Here is a 15,858-nt window from a genome sequence, read left to right on the forward strand (position 1 = left end):
CATGTAAAAGCAAGAAAGAGGTAGATAACGGAGATACAAACACATAGATAAATAGATAGGTCGATAAATAGAGAAGGGGGGCAGCCAACAGTGAAGGGGATGGAGCGGCGTCGGGAGGGGAGGGCCGCAGCGAGGGAGGTGCAGCCGCTGTATCTGTCTGGCACGTCTGAAGTTAAGGCGCCGCACCTCACCGTATGCACCGACCTTCATCACGGCCGTGTTTACCCAGCCCCGCCGCGAGTGTTACGGCGGCGGGCGGTACTTTCAGGCGGCCAAGGAAGGGAAGAAAGAAGAACGGGAAGACAAACAGGACATTGAGGATACCGTCAGTGTATTACGCTAAGGAAGGGAAGACAGGGAGGAAAGGAGAACGGGAAGACAAACAGGACATTGAGGATACCGTCAGTGTATTACGCCAAGGAAGGGAAGACAGGGAGGAAAGGAGAACGGGAAGACAAACAGGACATTGAGGATACCGTCAGTGTATTACGCTAAGGAAGGGAAGACAGGGAGGAAAGGAGAACGGGAAGACAAACACAACAGTAAAGTCCATTCCGTCAGTCCATTGCTTTTGCTCGCCAAGGAAGGGAAGACAGTTGGAAATGTAAAACGCGAAGACAAAAGTAACATCTAGAAAACCGTCAGTCCATTGCTTTTTTCTCGCCAAGGAAGGAAGACAGTAAAGAGAATGGAGCGTCAGGCGCGAAGACAAACAAAGCTTTAAAGAAACCGTCGTTGAAATGCCTCCTTCCACGGACACAGAAGAAGCAGTGACACTTAATCGTACAAGCTATACTATTACGAAGAATATGAAAGGAAATATAGCGTTGATTTTCCCGTTATAGATTCACAGCGAGGTTTTGGCAGCATTTATTGTGTGTGATAGAAAACTTGTCTACCTAACATTTAGTATTCGAGGACACAGAATATTTTAGTTACAGATAAAATTACGCAATCATATGAGTGTTGCTACTTCAGTTTCGCAGTAACAATCGACAACAATGTGTGTGTGTGTGTGTGTGTGTGTGTGTGTGTGTGTGTGTGTGTGTGTGTGTGTGTGTGTGTGTGTGTGAGTATGTATCCGTCTGTTTGTTTGTCGATCGGTCGGTCAGTCAGTCATTCAGCCAGTCAGTCACTCACTCACTCAACCAGTCAGTCAGGCAGTTAGTCCGTGTGTGTGTGTGTGTGTGTGTGTGTGTGTGTGTGTGTGTGTGTGTGTGTGTGTGTGTGTGTGTGTGTGTGTGTGTGTGTGTGTGTGTGTGTGTATCCGTCTGTTTGTTTGTCGATCGGTCGGTCAGTCAGTCATTCAGACAGTCAGTCACTCACTCACTCAACCAGTCAGTCAGTCAGTTAGTCTGTGTGTGTGTGTGTGTGTGTGTGTGTGTGTGTGTGTGTGTGTGTGTGTGTGTGTGTGTGTGTGTTCAAGCAAGGGGGAGGCTGTCCGTGTTATTACCGTCGTTCCCTGTCTGGGTTCGTTCCAGTTTGTGACATTTTTCTCGTTCGTTAAGCGCCGCCTCGCCTGCTCCCCGACACACCGGCGTTAAAGTCGGCCTCGCGAGAAGCTGTTGGATGCTGCTGCTTCTGCCCGGCCACACCAACCCACGCCTGCTCTGAGTCTCATGACCTTGTGGACCACATTCTCAAACGTTTAAGAGCATACACTCCCACATTTGATAAGGCTTTCGTAGGGGTTGTGTTAGTGTCTCAATGGGTAGTTTTATTCGACTAGTGATAGACAGTAAATAAGATAGTAAATAATTAGTAAATAAGATAGTAAATAAGTAAAGCCCATATTCTTAAACCCTCCGGGCCTTTTTTTTTTTTTTTTACGTCGCGGCCTATTGCGCCGGTAGGCTTTTTCCCGGTGGGGCCTGATGGTCGGCCCAGCCCGTTCTGGCGCAGGCGAGTGTTTATAGTTGCGCCATCTTGTATTGGCTCATGCTGCCCTCCCGGAGCTCATTTTTAATCCTAGAATCTAAAGTCCGGGTTGATAGGTGGTCTTCTGGACAGCATGTGGGTAGTTTTTAAGCCACTCGGCGGCGGCTGAAAAATCCCAGCTTGGTAGCACCGGGCGGGGATTGAACTCGCGTCCTCCTGAACGCGGCGCCGTCACTATGTCGACTCAGCCACGGCTCTCTTGCTCTCTTGGACAGAGTGGAGTCTAAGGCTATTCGTCTCATCAACTCCCCTCCTCTTACGGGCAGTCTTTTGACTCCTAAGTTCCGCCGCAATGTTGCATCATCGAGGAAATTAAGAGAAAAGGTTACAAAAACAGCTTGGGTGCCGTTGCTTCACTCACGAGGAATTGCTTTGTGGCTAATTCACGCTGAGTTGGTAAAAAGCAAAGGACCTTGACAAGAAAAGTCTTGTCCGCTGTGCGTTTAGTGGTCAGTCAACATGTTCAAAGAAATATGAACTTGTTGCGTCAACCCCCAAAGACATTAGTGTTCCCTCAGACACAGCCTCCTAGTCTCCGGAAACTCTCTTAATGTTCACCTGAAAAGTATTAGAGGTAGATGGAGAGAGATAGAGAGATAGAGAAAAGAAGAACATAAGGAGTCTGCAAGGCCGGTGGGCTTATTCAAGGCAGCTCCTGTAAACTTAACCACACCTAAGCTCACCGTCCATGAACATAAATCTCTCCTTTACTTGGAGGTGTGTTGGCCACACCCTTCCCTGTGAGCCTAGGTGCTGGCTTGGTGTTTAGTGTGCCATGTAACTGTTATCCTCACACGCTTTTCTCGCCTCCACCACCTTGTTCCCGACGAGCTGCTAGTGGAACCTTTGTGTGCTGACCACCCCCTGCTGAGGGCCTTGTGTGCTGACCTCCCGCCACTGGGAGCCGGTCTTGAAGTCGAGCGTGTGGCGGGCGTGGTCCAGCACGGCGCCGTACTTGCACAGGAGGGAGACGCCCATGACAAAGTCATGGTCGTTGGAGGCCACCTCCTCCAGCGGCGCGGCGTTCACGCGGCAGCCGTCGCCCAAGTCCAGCACGACGCGCTTGGGCGGCATGCGGCCTTTCCTGCTCGCGAGGAGCAGCTTGCGGCGTCTTTCAGACACGTGGAAGCCTTGGGCGCCGGTGTCCAGCAGCATCGTCATGGGCCTGGCCCACGCCGCGCCGCCCTCCCGCCGCACCCAGAGGACGTCAGGCTCCACGGAGCGCTCCGTTTTCCTCGGCCTCCGCCGCAGCTGCTGCGGACGGCAGACGAAGAGGTCGCTGCCGTCAGGCCGAAACACCTGCACCATGCGGCCGCGCCGCAAGTGGTGGGCGTCCAGCACGACCTCGTCTGCGTCGTACATGTCCTCCAGCCACGCCGGGAACACAGTGGCGGAGACGACCATCTCCACGACGCCCCCCAGACTGATGGGGACGGCCTTCAGTTCTATGACGTCCAGCACCCGCGAGCCGATCCAGAGGTCGATATCCTGCTTTTCGGTGGGCTCCGTGCCGGTGATCAGCCCCAGCCTCTTGGCCATGATGTGGAAGAGGAAGGTGATCTGGGCCCCGGAGTCCAGCTGGACGAGGCACGCGTGGCCGTTCACCGAACCCAGCACACGGTTGAGGTCATCCACGTGAAGACACGGGTGGCTGCCGAGCCGCCTCTTCCTGGCGGGCACCGACGGCGGCTCCAGCACCAGCCGCAGCGTCTCGCCCTTGTCGGGGCTGCGCGGCCGCTTGTTCGAAACACGATGCACTGGCGGGGGAGCCATCAAAGTGTTTGGTGTGTACGGCAAGGAGCCTATATAAAAATATAAAAATATATAGAGTCCTTGTGTACATAGTATGTGCCTCGCTCAGGAGTTTGGCTGCGAAAAGACGCTGGTTTTGGGGAACTTGGAGCTAGGAATGCATGCAGCTGAGTCTAGGTCAGGTGGACGCAGAAACAAGAACACACACACACACACACACACACACACACACACACACACACACACACACACACACACACACACACACACACACACACACACACACACACACACACACACACACACACACACACACACACACACACACACACACACACACACACACATTTGGTAAGGCTTTCATAGAAGATGTTGTGTTAGTATTTCCATGCGTAATTTTATGAGCCTAGTAATAGTTTGACGAGGCATCTGCACCGTGAACATTAAAAAAACACTCCTGAGAACCCGACTAATCTTCTTTGTGACCTTGGGAAATAGTTGTTGGGAGAGCCGAAAGCTTCTTAGAATACGTGGCCATTATGGCTTCAAATTCACGGGTTTATTCAGACTCGCATAGTGGTTATTGAAGTCTAACTGCTGGTAAAATAGTAAATAGAAGAGGTTGTTATTGTTTAAAAGAATGGTACTAGAAAAAGGTAAAATGTAGTAAGGTAAACGTGTATGTTATTATTAAAAATGTAAAAAGATAACTGAGGTACAAGTAAAAAGGTGCAGAAAATCCCTAAAGTACATGTCAAAGCTTATATATATATATATATATATATATATATATATATATATATATATATATATATATATATATATATATATATATATATATATATATATATATATATATATATATATATATATATATATATATATATATATATATATATATATATATATATATATATATATATATCTATATATATATATATATATATATATATATATATATATATATATATATATATATATATATATAAAGCACCAAAGTACACCCGTAAAAGACAGAAAATCAATAAAGTACCCATATAAAAGACAAAATTCAGAAAAGTACCCCGTAAAAAGACAAAAATCATTAAATTACCCACTAAAAGAACTAAAGTACCCTTTAAAAAAGACAAAAAATCTATAAAGTACCCGTGAAAAAACTTAAGTTCCCCGTAAAAATCCATAAAGTTCCCCGTAAAAAGACAGAAAAATCCGTAAAGTACTCCCGTAAAAAGACAGAAAAATCCGTAAAGTACTCCCGTAAAAAGACAGAAAATTCTTTAAAGTACCCCCGTAAAAAGACAGAAAAATCCATAAAGTACTCCCGTAAAAAGACAGAAAAATCCATAAAGTACTCCCGTAAAAAGACAGAAAAATCCATAAAGTACTCCCGTAAAAGACAGAAAAATCCATAAAGTACTCCGTAAAAGACAGAAAATCCATAAAGTACTCCCGTAAAAGACAGAAAAATCCATAAAGTACTCCCGTAAGAAAGAGTGAAAAAAGTCGCATCAATAACCTCCAAGAAAATCACTATAAGCAAAAAGGTACAGAAAAAAACATCCCCAAAGTCCCCCTTAGAGACAAAAGAACAGGCGCATCAATAACCTCCAAGAAAATCACTATCAATAAGTATAAGTAAAAAGGTACAGAAAAAAACATCCTCAAAGTCCCCCCTTAGAGACAAAAGAACAGGCGCATCAATAACCTCCAAGAAAATCACTATCAATAAGTATAAGCAAAAAGGTACAGAAAAAAACATCCCCAAAGTCCCCCTTAGAGACAAAAGAACAGGCGCATCAATAACCTCCAAGAAAATCACTATCAATAAGTATAAGTAAAAAGGTACAGAAAAACACATCCCCAAAGTCCCCCCTTAGAGACAAAAGAACAGGCGCCTCAGTAGCCTCGAGGGATCGCAGTCACTCAGCGGCGTAAGCTTCTCTGAGCCTCGTCAACCCACCAGACGCTTGCCTTCAGAGGATACACGCTGCTCTGTTTTATGGCCTTTTACTTCTGCTCCAATATGCTGACGACAAGCTTGATTTCTTTACTTCTTTCTTTTAATATTAGTACTCTCTTGAACGGGAAAATCGCACAAGAAAAATTGAGTTATCTTCTCTGTGGCCTTGGGAAATAATTGTAATGGCAGCCCGATACGTTTAAGAATATGAACCTTAAACATTTCGGGGCTCACACACACACACACACACACACACACACACACACACGCACGCACGCACGCACTCACGCACACACACACACACACACACACACACACACACACACACACACACACACACACACACAGATGACGAGGCTTTCGTAGATTTTTGGCGCAATAGGCAACAACGTAAAAACACACACACACACACACACACACACACACACACACACACACACACACACACACACGCACAGAGAGATGACGAGGCTTTCGTAGAGGCTGTGTTAGTGTTTCGAAGGGTAGTTTCTTGAGCCTAGTGATAGTAAGCAATAGTAACATCGTTCCGGCTTAGTAATACCAATGGAAACACTAATATTACCTATATATACACATTAGAGAAACTGCAATAACACAGTGACGCCCCAGCCCCGCACTGTGGACATCGGCGGCGTAGTTGGTGTGCTGCCCGCAGAAGGCTCGGGTTCGATCCCCGGCATTCAGTGGTGTTCATTACGGGATATTTTCACTGTGTTGTTGCAGTTTCTCGTATGTACATATACACCGTGTGTGCCAAAAAGGGTTGATTAAAAGCGTTTCCGACTAATACAACCTTTACGAAAGGAACTCACCAGACACTTTCCTGGACTTTTTACTTGTACTCCAATATGCTGACGGGAAGCTTTATTTCTTTACTTCCTTCCCAGTTGATTTTATGAACTTTTTACTTCTGCTCCAGTATGATTTCTTTTTGTTGCCCTTGAGCTGCTTTCTTTGGTGTAAAAAAAAAAATAATAATAAATAGTTGTATACTGCCTGCTTCATATATACCGGTTATACGATAACTCCCTCACCCTTCCGCCCGTACCCTCCGTGGTCTAGTGGTTAGCGTGCCTTGCTACGAATCCGCGGCTGCAGGTTCCAGTCTCGGCCCGAACAGTTGGCGAGTGCATCCTCCCTTTCGGGCTAGTCAATAAATAAGTATCTGGGAAAACCTGGGGAAGGTAAACTGTGGTTACCCGGATGCCACACCTGCCCTGTGTCCCGGGGGCATTATTCGGAACTGTATACTGGCTCGGTCCCATACCCACAACCAGCCAATCAACAGTCAGATGTGTCAGCCAGACTGAGCCAGTCACGACGCAGGAAGGGTTTGTACAATGACGTCATAAAGTTTCTATGTAACAAATATATGAAATCAATATATTGTTGCCTTATTATTAACAACAGTGTGTGAGTAGCAATAGTCCAAAAAGTAGTTGAAAATATTTTTAATGCATTTCCTTAAGCTTGAAGCCAAAGACGTAACTGTTAAAATGATGATGAAGGATGCAAAGTTGCCATGTGCACTCGGACACAATAACAATATAACCTCCAGGGGCTGGATTCATCATACCATTTACCGGACCTGTGGCTGGTAAGCTTCGCGGTATCTTCGCCCACCCGGTAAATTAGCATTCATCAACCACTTACCGCACCTCTGGTAAGGCCAAAAGTTACCGCGGCTCCGAGCACCCGTAAGTGAGTTACCGCAGGCGTGGTAAGGCGGTAAACACTGCCGCCTCAGGTTTATTTTTCCGTCTGACTGCTTGTATCGGCGGTTCCTGAACATGACAACGCAATGCGATAACCTCGGTAGTTGCAGGAGTATGAAAACGTATAATAGTGACGGAAATAAGTGGCGAGAGACGTGAAAAAGACCATGATCAAAGGACAGCGGGTCACCCGGCGCGCTGAAAATGACGTCAGCAGGTGGAGAGATGAAATAGAAAACGAAAGCATTCACGTCGAACGGTAACGCAAATAAAATCGAAAGTATTCACGTCGAGCGGTAACTCAAATATAATCTAAACAGGCTTTCATTGTCTTTGACAAATATCGTATCTTCTATAGGTTTCTGTAGTGAATTTAACACACAGAAATTACGTACCTACATCTTTAGGTAATGTTTCTTGCTTATACAGACTATAAAGCACTTGACTGTCTATATATGCATATTCTAGACAGTATAACAATACAAAACATGCGGTACTTTTTGTGATGCGGTACTACCGCACTAAGTACCGCACTTGCCCACCTCTGGCCGTAGCACCACATTTAGGGGCAAATACAGGATACACAACTATCGACGTATGTAAGTAGCTAGGAAGGGTTTCAGTAAATCACACGTTCCTGTTTTGCAGTTTTATTATAACTTTTTAAAACTTAGTGAAGTGGTCCATGACACTATCACTTGAGGCCGCCTGTGAACACAACAGACGAGCCGGAAGTGGATCTAGGCTGGAGTGACGGCTGGTGTGCTGCTCCTTGAAGGTTGGGGGTCCTGGGCAGTAGCGGCAGCACTGTTCAGCTACACTTCACATTGCACACTCGCGTTATCCCAGGGAACAGTTACTTCTTAACTAAATCATACACGACGGACACAAATTGCATATACTGGAATGACCTATTTGTGAAGGTCAAAAGTGTCACTGCAGTATGGCTAGCAATACACCTCTTGCCTAGACTGTTATATTTCAAATGTCCGTCCACAAGCAAGAATTTTAATGATGTAGAACAAACACATCGCAGACTTGTGAGTGGGGTAATTTCTTTCTGTATTATTGGCTACTTGTGATAAATACTATTGGATACTCATAGTAAATATTCAGAATATTTCCTTATTAACTTGAAAGTTTTGACATTTGACTAAATAGCCTCCTTGAAGGTTCAGCATGCATGTCAACCACATGGTAAAATTAAAAACAGGAAAAAATAGTTGAATGTATTTTTTTTGCATCATTTTTAGATAATTTATGGACAATAACTTCGGTATTTAGATTGCATTTATGTACTACTATAAATAATTCCAAAAGCTGAAGTTAAAAATTTAATACTGCAGGCTAAGTTAAAATAATTACTACAGCCCAAGTTGAAATAATTACAACAGCCAAAGTTGAAACTCCAAAAGCCTGAAAATCCCACATTGAAGAAGTACAGAGCTAGTTTCCCCGGGCCGTCTTCGGACAAGGGCCCGTTCCCCTTTTGATACTAGGGGATAAATCTTGCATACACACACACACGCACACAAAAAAAGGCAGTCATAAACCCCGACACGGTCTTGATACCACTCGATTTCTCGCGTGTTGTGTCGTTCGTTCCCAACATCAATGGCGAGAACACCAACTTGGAAGAAGTTTCTTATACTCTTCATCACACTTACGGATGACGTGATCGCCCACGTTATCCGGATTCAAAATGGTGTAGGCTGGTCGGAGTCCTTCCGAGTTCCAGCTAACCCTGGACACACAGCATGCACCAAGATCTTGCGCCTGACTGGCTGTCTCGCTTAGTTGAGATGAAGGTTGTCCTCGTCACCAGGGTCTTCAGATCTCGGCGGTGGGAGAGATACAGGTACACGATGAGTGTGGCCTCCCTCATACTCTTGGACCCACCGTCACGCAAGTGTACTTGGACAGGCAAGGTATGGGGGATATCGGCGACACCTCGACTTACCTGGATTTCTACTGGCTCTTATAAGACATACTTAATGAGGTCAAAGGGTTTGCGGACGAGAACTGCTATTATCCCACCTATTGGCCAGCCGCGTCAAAGGGTTTTCAGTGAATTTCTACTGGCTAGCTCATGACATGCTTATTGAGGTGGAAGGGTTTTCAGTGAATTTCTACTGGCTAGCTCATGACATACTTATTGAGGTCGAAGGGTTTTCAGTGAATTTCTACTGGCTAGCTCATGACATGCTTATTGAGGTCGAAGGGTTTTCACTGAATTTCTACTGGCTAGCTCATGACATACTTATTGAGGTCAAAGGGTTTTCGGAAGAGCACCGCTATTATCCAACGTAGGGGATGATTTTCAAACAGATTCAGGCAGGTCTCTTAATCTAAAGATGGTCACCGCCCGGCTTTTGAAGACGAAGGGGATAAAGTTCAAACTGAACTCAGACATGTCACTGAATCTAAAGACTGTCACCGCCGGGCCTTAGAAAACGCAGGGGATAAAGTTCAAACTGAACTCAGACATGTCACTGAATCTAAAGACTGTCACCGCCGGGCCTTAGAAAACGCAGGGGATAAAGTTCAAACTGAACTCAGACATGTCACTGAATCTAAAGACTGTCACCGCCGGGCCTTAGAAAACGCAGGGGATGAAGTTCAAACTGAACTCGGGCATGTCACTGAATCTAAAGACAGTCACCGCCGGGCCTTAGAAAACGCAGGGGATAAAGTTCAAACTGAACTCGGGCATGTCACTGAATCTAAAGACGGTCACCGCCGGGCCCTAGAATACGCAGGGGTTGAAGTTCAAACTGAATTCACCAGGAAGGGAAGGTAGACTTTCTCCAGCAGGATCATTAAGGGGAGGTAGACTTTCTCCAGCAGGAACAGCATGAAGGGGAGGTCCAGGCCAGGCTCCACCCACCCACCCCTGTGGACAACAAGGGGAATGAAAAAAATCAAAGAGACAGCCGGAAAATGGAAAAATTCATGAATAACTTGAGAGAAAGGACTAGCATACTTAAATTGAGGACATTCACATGTGGACAATAATGCTCTAATATGCGTACAATAATGCTCTAATATGCAAGAGAAGGATAAAAATTGATAACAGAATAATAAAAAAAAATATTACCTGGTGGCAGCAAACGCTCTATCGAAGGCAGTGTTGGTTGCAGTGGTCAGGGGCGAGCAACGAGACGGGCCAGTATGTCGGGTAATAGCAGTGTTCATCGGCACCCAAGTGTATAATGTGATCCATTCCGTCGCTATAGTTGTGCACAACCTTGTACACTCGGCAAGGCAAGGCAAGGCAAGCACTGCGGGGAGGAGCAGGAGAGATATTCGGTTGTCTGGCTTCATCTGAAGTCTCGAGCTCAGGGCGAGAGAGTAGTCAGACTCCAACACTCGCCAGCGGCTGTGCCATTATGTTAGATTCCATCGTGGCCATCACAGAGAGAAGGCTTTGCAGGGGATTCAGGGAACAACCGACTCGATGCGCCATTTTGGAGAATGACCGCGTGGGTGCAGACTTCCTTCCACACGGAGTAACAATTAGGAAATGAACAACACAAACCGATGAGCAGTTCTCGTTTCAGAGACTAATCAAATAGCGTATAGGGAACAAAGATTTGGAGGAAACTTACCAAATACATCGCTGTAATATTAAAGGCAAAAATACAGTAAAGATTTCTTACCTGTGGTGGCTTGTGTTCCCAGCTGCCTGGCCGTCTTGGGTACTGGTGCACAATGACGTAGACGGTAGACTTTCTCCAGCAGGGCCAGCAGTAACGGCTTTCCTTACAGCAAGCAGGAAGGCGATGTTCAGTTCAGTTCAGTTCCTCTCACTCCTGAAGAACAATTTGGAAATGGATAAACCCAATAAGCAATAGTCGTTTGAGAGTAATCATAGCATATAGAGAACATGTGGACGAAACCGAGATAGACAGAGATAGAGACTGCTGTAATACTCGAGCAAAGATATCCAAGTAAAATATCCATACTCGTGATGGATCAACGGCTCCATCGCAATGGCTTTCGTTACAGCAAGGCCGGAAGGCGATATTCAGAAGAGTTCCTCACTCCTGAATAACAGTTAGGGAAGGGATAAACCTAATGAGCCATTACCAATTCAAAGTTATTAATGATAAAGTTATTAATGATACAGAATGAAAATGTGGACGAAGCCGATAATATACACTGCTGTAACACGCAAGCAAGGATGGTACAGTAAAACATTCCTACCCGTGGCGAGGCAGTGGCTTTCGTTGCCCAAGTCAGCATGGAGAGGAGCATCTGTGTTATCAGGATGGATTCCACCGTGACCATCATGGAGGGAAGGTCCTTCAGGTCAGTCCTCACAACCCTGAATAAACATTAGGGAGAGAATCCCAATGAGCAACAGTCTTTTCAAAGGGACTAATGACACAGCATATTGAGAACATCCCATGTGGACGAATCCACTAATATTAATGCTGTAATATGCAAGCCAAGATTGTACAGTTAAAGATTCTTACCCGGATGGCAGCAATGGCTTAAATTTCCTCACCGCACGTTACCGCAGAAACAAAGGAGGTGCAGGCAGTTCCTTCCACTCTGGAATAACAATCAGGAGAGGGATAAACGCAATGAGCAATGGCGAGTTCAAAGGGACATAACAAAATCATGGACTAAACTAATATGCACCGCTGTAACACGCGCACCGCTGTAACACGCAAGCAAAGATAGTATACAGGAAAATATTCTTACCTGTGGAGTCAGCAACGGGTTTGGATCCCATCATCCCATCCGCCTGGTGGAGGCAACACCGCACGCAAGCCTTGGAAATCCCGAGGCAGGAAGTTTAAACACAATTCAGGCGTCACTTTCCAGGAGACTTAGTTGCCGCAGATAAAAAATAATGTTAGGAAGACACTAACAAAGAGGTCATTTCTTAGGGTCTCTCAAGCACGATATTTTTTATCCTCAACACCAAATCCCCAGATTTAGTAAATGACCTAAATTCTGTCTGAATTTCACCACCTCTGTTTTCCAAGGCACGGCGGGTCTCCTCCACCAGGCGGTAGGGATTGCAGTGGTCGGGGGCGAGCAACGCGGCGGGCCAATAGGTGGGGTAATAGCAATTCGAGTCCGCAAACTCTTTGACCTCATTAAGTACGTCGTACAGGAGCCAGTAGAAATCCAGGTAAGTCGAGGTGTCGCCGATATCCCCCATACCTTGCCTGTCCAGGTACACTTGCGTGATCGTGGACACCAAGAGTATGAGGAGGACACACTCATCGTGTACCTGTACCTCCCCCACCGCCGAGATCTGAAGACCCTGGTGATAAAAATAACATTTCTCTCGGCCAGGCGAGAGAACCAGTTAGGCGTAAGACCTTCGTTATCCGTGTCACCCAGGGCCCTCTTCCGTCGGTGGATTATCCCATAAAACGCCCGCTGCGATTTTCGCCTGCCTGGCTCGGTCTCGAATCGTCTCGAGACCAGGGCCAGAGTGCAGTCCGTTGCTGTCCGCGACACGGAGGAACCTCGCCAGCACCTCGCGAGATGCCAAGCTGGATTCCACCGTGTCCTTAGCGGAGGAAGGTCCTGCAGGTCAGAGTCCATCAGTGTCCAGGGCCAGCTGGAACTCGGAAGGACTCCGACCACACACCATTTGTATCTTGATGACGTGGGCGAGCACGTCACTGGTAAGTATGAGGAGTATGAGAAGACTCCTCAAAGTTTGCCTTCTCGCCATTGCTGTTTTTAGCCTTGTGTCGAGGATACTACTGCCTTCTGTGGCCGTCCCAGGTATATATACCCCTCAGCCGAGCCCGTGACGTGTGCGAGGCGGCCTAACGAGCACAGGTAATTACAGTTCTCGGGTTTGTCTAACGTGCGGGGCCGCCCAACGAGCAGTGATGGCGGTGGGCGGGGCTGCGGTCATTACTCGTGGCTGCCGCGTCCAGGGCTCGGCATTCATTACTAGCTCCAGAGAATGTAGTGCTCGTGTATTTCCTTTTTGTAATGCCGAGGTTTTGGTTTTCCGGGAGGCTTTGGGTTTACAGGAATACTTATATGACGACAGAATAGTACTTGTATGGTTAGGAAGTGAAAGAGATGTCAGCGTGTTAATACAACCAATCTATATTATTTTTTGTACTATAAGAGGCTGTGGTTTTACAAGAGGGTTCAGTTATAGGTCAATAGAATACATGACAGCAGAAGCGCCAGTTGATCAGATAGGAAAAGAGATGTCGGCGTGTTAATACAACCAATCTATATTATTTTTTGTACTATAAGAGGCTGTTGTTTTACAAGAGGGTTCAGTACAAGGTTAAGTACATATTATTCCTCGTTGTTACATATTCTGAGGACGACAATTTTATTTCTCGTGAGATTTTATTTGTTTGCTACATTTTTTTACAACAAAGGAGACAGCTCAAGGGCAGAAAAAAAGGAAACAATAATAAAAAATAAAAAAGCCCGCTACTCGCTGCTCCTACAAAAAAGAATCAAAAGAGGTGGCCGAAAGCGAGGTCATTTTTTTTTTTTTCGGAAAGCACTGTGCATATGGAGTTTGGAAGGGGGAAGGACGACAAAAAAACATGGTGATTTGCGTGAAAGCATAAAATCCCGCATAAAATAAATGAAAACGCGGAAACAAGGAATTATAGGATGACCTTAGCCTGAAAATAAGATGCCAAATAAGATAAAAAGCCTCCTGCAAAACTAAGATACTGTCTCTATAAGGATCGAGATAAAAATCGTAATGGCTTATTCATAAACGATTGGTGAGCTGTCTTGATAGAGCGAGCAGCAGCTAATATAATAAACAAAACTACAAAGCCTACTGTTTGTAAGACGACCTAAAAATAATAGAAATGGCTTATTTATTCTGAAAAGACTGGAGCAGTGTATTGATACAAACTAGGGAAAGGCTACTTCAGAGTTTAGCATCAGTAACAGTGATGGAATAATGAAGATGCTGGCTAACTCTTGCATAAGGGAGTTGGACAGCCGCTCATTGGTTATTAACGGTAATGGTTCAAATAGGAAAAGAGACGCAGGTGTATGACTCAGGATGGAGGGAGGGATAGCAGTTCATGTTGAGGTCATTAATGGCTTAGATAAAAAAATAATGACGTTTTAGATTAGCTCCACCCTGACCTGGCCCTCATAATCTCCCCGTTTTGAACACCGCGGCCATTTACTTAATCATTAACAAGGAATTACCGCTCATTGGTTATTAACGGTAATGGTTCAAGTAGGAAAAGAGGCGCAGGTGTGTGGCTCGGGATGGAGGGAGGATAGCAGTTCATTTTGAGGTCATTACTGCCATAGACAAAGAAATAATGACGTTTTAGATTAGCTCCACCCGACCCACATGATCTCCCTGTCATGTCTGTCTGAACACCGCTGGGAAGGGTTGATTGATTGATGGTTTATTGTTGCAAAGTTATACAACAAAGGAGGCAATTATATCTGTTTAGTTTCATGGTGCTACCCACGGATATATCAGTAGTCGCTGGGAAGGGTTGATGATTGAGTGTTTTAACCGTGGCAGGGTTTCTGTTTTGGGTGCTCAGGGTTTGTGGTGACTCCTCACTCATTTCACTGAAACTGTATATACATGTAAGTTTGTATATTATAATTCTAACCTACGTGTACATAAAGACAGTTAAAAATACATTATACAAACTTGCATGTATATACATCTCAGCGAATAGTGTGAGTCGCCACAAAGCCCTAGCACTTAAAACAGAAGCCCCGCCACCTCAGACGCCCGGTTTGTTCTTCTCTCTCGCTGGCGGCTCTCAGGGCGGTGGTGTCGTCATCAGCAACATTCCTCATGCTGTCTCCACCCTAAACAACTTCCTGGCTTGTTTTGCTCTCAGGGTGGTGGCGTTGCTGTCAGCAATGTTCCTCATGCTGTCTCCACCTAAACAACTTCCTGGCTTGTTTTGCTCTGAGGGTGGCGGCGTTGCTGTCAGCAATGTTCCTCATGCTGTCTCCTCACCCAAAACAACCTGACCTCACCTAAACATTCTGACACTATACAGAACAGCAATTGCACCATACATTCTGCACACACACACACACACACACACACACACACACACACACACACACAGAGAGAGAGAGAGAGAGAGAGAGAGAGAGAGAGAGAGAGAGAGAGAGAGATATATATATAGATAGATAGATAGATATATAGATTATAGATGACACCTGTACATTAGGGCAACACGCAGACTTAATTCACACCTCGCCTGAGTCTTCTGTCTCTTGTACCCACGGCTCGGCACCTTTGATACTTCTATGTATTTTTTTGTAATGTTTTTCATTTTTATATTTTTTGTCAGTCACTTTAAAATATACAAACTACAGATTCATACCACTGGGATTTTCGGATGATTGGACTTTTACTGTATTGGTGTTTTTCTGCATACGTATGTGTGCAAAATAATTGCTGCATTAACAAAAGGAAAGACTTTTTATTCAAAAGGAATATTAATACTTGAGAAATGG

General features: G+C 45.4%; 2 long non-coding RNA genes across 2 annotated transcripts; both read right to left on the reverse strand.

Annotated features, from left to right (window-relative positions):
- Window positions 1-8,604: 8,604 nt before the first annotated feature.
- Window positions 8,605-11,178, reverse strand: LOC126994456 (uncharacterized). The gene is made up of 2 exons (XR_007749151.1): window positions 10,484-11,178; window positions 8,605-10,279 (listed from the first exon to the last, which is right to left on the reverse strand). It is a non-coding gene; the product is annotated as an uncharacterized LOC126994456 (long non-coding RNA).
- Window positions 11,179-11,473: 295 nt separating this feature from the next.
- Window positions 11,474-12,526, reverse strand: LOC126994472 (uncharacterized). The gene is made up of 3 exons (XR_007749162.1): window positions 12,097-12,526; window positions 11,865-11,943; window positions 11,474-11,713 (listed from the first exon to the last, which is right to left on the reverse strand). It is a non-coding gene; the product is annotated as an uncharacterized LOC126994472 (long non-coding RNA).
- Window positions 12,527-15,858: the final 3,332 nt, after the last annotated feature.

The sequence above is a fragment of the Eriocheir sinensis genome, unplaced genomic scaffold, assembly GCF_024679095.1.
Source record: "Eriocheir sinensis breed Jianghai 21 unplaced genomic scaffold, ASM2467909v1 Scaffold8, whole genome shotgun sequence".
NCBI lineage: Eukaryota > Metazoa > Arthropoda > Malacostraca > Decapoda > Varunidae > Eriocheir > Eriocheir sinensis.